This window comes from Dasypus novemcinctus, chromosome 23, assembly GCF_030445035.2.
Source record: "Dasypus novemcinctus isolate mDasNov1 chromosome 23, mDasNov1.1.hap2, whole genome shotgun sequence".
Lineage (NCBI taxonomy): Eukaryota > Metazoa > Chordata > Mammalia > Cingulata > Dasypodidae > Dasypus > Dasypus novemcinctus.
In genome coordinates, this window is record NC_080695.1 from 46,094,388 (window position 1) to 46,098,880 (window position 4,493).

Consider the following 4,493-nt stretch of genomic DNA (forward strand, 5'->3'; position numbering starts at 1 on the left):
TCTAGCGGGCCTGGGCTGTTGGGCCCAGGCGCAGTGGGCGCGGGCCCCTGCGTGCCCCAGCCAGGTGTGGGTTGGTGCGGGGCTGCGAGCTCCAAAAAAGGACTGGGTGGCCGCTGCCTGCGTGGCTGCGCCGCCAGGGAAGGGCGCGCGCGGTTCGGGGTTGGTGCCGGGGGCCGGGGCCTGCATACCTGGCCCTGAGGGCTGCGGGGAGCCGGGCTCGGGGCGGGCAAAAGGAGCGCGAACGAGAGGTGGAGAGGGGCGGCGCGGGGCAAAAGCCTACAGCACCCGGTATGCCCGGGCGATCTCCCATCCAAGCACTAACCAGGCCCGACCCTGCTTAGCTTCCGAGATCAGAGGAGATCAGGCGCGTTCAGGGTGCTATGGCCCTCCACGCCGGCTGCTGCCGCCAGCAGCCTCAAGAGCCCGCTGCGCCACGCCGCGCTGCCAGCCTTCCGCTCCCGCCCCGCCCCCGGAGGCTGAGGGCGGCCGCCTCCGGGGCCAACCCTTGGGCCCTCCGCCACCGCCCTGCCCGTCCGCCGCTCTGGCCCTACCTGGCCTCGAGCCCCCCCTCCCCCGCACGCCACTGGCTCCCGGGACCCCCGCCGCTCGCCTGCCCACACGTCACCGGCCCCTGCTCCACACTCGGGCCCACGGCGCGGCCCCCGCGCCACGGACGGCGAAGTCGGTGGACGGCGCCCTGCGAACCCCCAACCGCCACGCGCACCCCTGGTGCCAGGCCGGCCGGCCCCCGACTCTCCCGCAGCGACCCGCCTCAGGCGCGAGCGCCGGCGCCCCCTGCCGGCCGGACCTGCCTCACCACCCCGCGCCCGGGCAAAGCACCTGCCACCACGCCCAGCCGGCGCCCCTGAGCCAGGACCGCCCCGGCCCAGGAGGCGGGGCCAGCCCCAGTCCCGGCCTGCCGCCCACGCGCCCGCACGCCTCCGCCCCCCCCCCCACACACACACGCCCCCACCCCGCACGCCTTTCCCCCTGAGTTTCTCGGGTCCTGGGTCCTCGGCCGTCGCAGCGGGTCCCCGCGTCCAGACCTCCTGCTCCCGACCGCGCACAGAGCTCTGCCCTCGCCTGCCGGGGCCGCTCCCAGGAGCCACGCCCACGCGGAGGGCGGGGGTCGCCCCGCATGCCGCCCGGCCTTCACGCCACACAGCCGCGCGGTGCGCGGGAGCGGCCGCTCTCCCTTGGAGCAGCGGCCACGAGCCGGCGTCGGATGCGGGCGGCCGCGCTGGCTGCAAACGCCGACCGCGGGGCCAGGCGGAAAGCGGCAGGTGGCCGGATCGGGGCCAGGCTGTCCGCAGGCCTGCGCAGCTGGGGCCAGAGCAGAGGCCCTTGGACCTGGCACCGGGGGCTGCCCAGCCGCAGCGGGAGGCCCCGAGGCGCACGCAGCGGAAGCGCCCCCGGGCCGCGGCGGTGGGCGTGGCCTCGGTGCCCGCGCACCTGCGCCTGGGCCCTGTGGGCTGCCGTGGGCACGGGCCTCCCCTCGCAGAGGCCCTGGGCCGCAGAGCTGGAGCCCCGGCCCCCTGCCCTGTCACCCCGAGCCCCTCCAGGCGTCCCGGCCGCAGCCGGCCTAGGCCTCGCTGTCGCCAGCGCCTGCTGACGGCGGAGCTCGCCCAGCTCCTGCAGATGCGCCTGGCGGGAGACGAGGGCGACACGGCCGCCCGCTCGGCCAGACCTTCCAGAAGGCGCCTGGGCGCTTGCCGCCGGCGGGAGGGACCCTTGCAACCCACGCCGCTCGCCCCGTGGGGGAGATCCCCTCGGGAGGCCGCTTCCTTCAGGTCTCCCGCTAGCGAGACCCGGCCTCCGCACACCTGCCCGCCGCCAGTGACACCCTGCACCGCTGGGCCTCCGTCTCCCAGCCGCGAGCCCAACTGGCCGCGGAGCCGGGCTGCCAGGACCAGCGCCTCTGCTCGCCGTGCCCTCGTGTGCCCTCGTGCCCCGAGCACAGATCCCGGCCCACGGGCCAGGCCCCGGGCTGCTGCTGGGGCCAGAGGGGCACGGGCCAGAGGCCTCGCGGGCAGCGGACCGGCGGGTGTCCTCCGGGCAGGGCAGGGAGCTCTGGCCCGAGCGGGCCCGGGAGGCGGGTGCTGGTGCTTGGGCTGGACCAGGTGGGGAAGGCACCGGCCCGGGACCCGGGCTCAGGCAGGTGGGACCCGGCATCAAAATAATACTGTTTTTGTAAAATATAAATTCAAATAAACTAGAGAGATGGAAACAGATTAGCAGCTGTGTATGGTATTGGAAGCACAGAGAGATTGAGAGGAGACGAGGTTTTTTTGGTTGGCTGTTTTTAAAAAATTTTTATCATTATTGTAATAGGGAAAATGCTCTAAAAATGATTGAAGTAATGAATTCACAACTATGCGATTACACCAAATACCACTGAGTGTATACTTTGAATGGATTCTATTTAAGAGTTTCATTAAAATTGGTTTGTTAAAAAAATGAAGATAGAAATTCAATTAAAATAATTTAGTTGAATGGAAAGAGTGTAAAATAAGATTATTTTATATAAATAAATTTTCTAACAACTTAAGAGTCAGCAAATTATAAAAATCAAACAACAAACTTAAGAGTCAGGCTCGCAATATACTTTCACATTCGCTTAACTTGAATTTCTTTAAATTTAAAACACATTCCCTTAAACAATGTGCATTCAATTTCAAATAGACATTTTTTGAAGTTTAACACAGTACACGCATTTCTTAATTTAACATCAAAGGCTTAGATCATGGAGATCTTCAATAGGCAGTGATATATAATTTTTCTATGACAAAGAAATTAAATTATGGACATTTCCGGGCTCTGAGACAATACTATTCTCGTGAGTGAGCCCATGTTAGCGGTTACTTTGCTTTGTCACTTATGTATTCTGTGAGAAAAAATACCTATGTGCAAGAGCCATGTTGATGAATTTGAGGTAGTTTATGGTTGTGGCCATTGTGGATGTCATGGTTCTATTTGCATGTTCAATTAGAAAAAGTCATCATGAAAATCCCTTAATTTATATTCTCTTTACAATATAATTTTTCATGTAATATAATGGTAGTGGAAAAAAGAGTATTCATTGTCTCACGTTGGTTGTCTGTCTTGGTCCATTGACAATTGGATTTTTGTGACTTTCTTAGTTTTATATGAAAATTTTGAGTCACTCTCTGCTTTTCCTCACTTCTCCCCAAGGGAAGAGGAATGGCCCTTCTGTTTAGTGAGAGTCTTATATTCATTGCATTGGTATATAATAAGCAGAGCCATTGTGGTGTGGTCCTGCCATTCAAACCATTATTTGAAGTCCTCTTTGTCTATTATTCTTATATGAATAGACCTCTCTCTTTCTTTCTTAATGTTTTGGCTGCTTACAGGTACCTTGGGAGTTCCATCTTTGGCCCTGCCACTTTCTGGTAAATGAATTTGGAATCTATTTTATGTTTATTTCACTCTGAATTTTGTTGCATGCATACCTCAGCATATAAGTAAGTCCCAAGTTCTAACAGGATAAGAGAAAAAACAAGGCAAACAGGGCTTATTAAATTTACCCGAAGTCAGATTACCAACAGCCCTGCCTCTTTCAAGAGTTATAAGTTATTTTTCCAAATTTAAAATGGGAAATTTCATTTCCCTTCTGGCTGGTGACCTTCTCTTTATTCATTATGGTCAGATCCCTGAAGCAGTGAAGAATGAGAGTTTTAATGCCCTGTGAACTCAGCCACATTTCTTTATAATCTTAATTTCATGAGGGATAGAATGAATCTTAAAGTTTCATATTGGCTGACGTGCTCTTTCCATGTATGTATGGATGTGTTTGGCATAGTTAGGAACTGAGCAAGAATGCGGTTGAGTGTGCTGGTAGCTAGGTAGGGTTGTGGGCTGAGGAAATGCCAGTGAAGCACATGCTTGGGAATTTTGTGAACAAAAAGAAAAATATGGAGGTTAACATGAACCAGATTTCTACCTGTCTGAGAAGAGCATTAGAAAAAATAATTATTTTGCAAGTTCACAATATCTGTAACAGAAATATATTTCAAAAATATAGTATGGTTTGGGGGAAAATACACCAAGTGTAAGATTAGGAATATAGTTGGTAGTAATATTTTGATGATGGATCTTGCATAGTTTGTAACAAATGTTTCACAGCAATGCAGAGAGTTGGTGGAGGGGTGAAATATGAGACCCCTGTGTGATGTTATATATGTTTATTTTGTAAGTTCGCAATTCTTACTATACACGTATTGTTTATGTGTGTTCATGTACGAATGATATACTTCAATAAAAATAAAAACAAAAAAAAAGTGAAAAAAAGGAAAATGGCAAAGAGGAAGGATAGAATGAACCTCTTAGTGCTGTATTTGAGTTAGAGGCAATTTTGCATAAACTCATGGTTTTAATATTTTTAGATATTGAAATAAATAAAATGTGTGTATGTGTATCTGTGTGTGTGTACATGTATAATGTATTTCCTACCTCTGACTTGTAGGAGGTATAGA

The 4,493-nt window shown here is 54.4% G+C and overlaps 1 pseudogene; it reads right to left on the reverse strand.

Annotated features, from left to right (window-relative positions):
• Positions 1–273: 273 nt before the first annotated feature.
• Positions 274–392, reverse strand: LOC111758854 (5S ribosomal RNA; annotated as a pseudogene).
• Between the last annotated feature and the right edge of the window lie 4,101 nt (positions 393–4,493).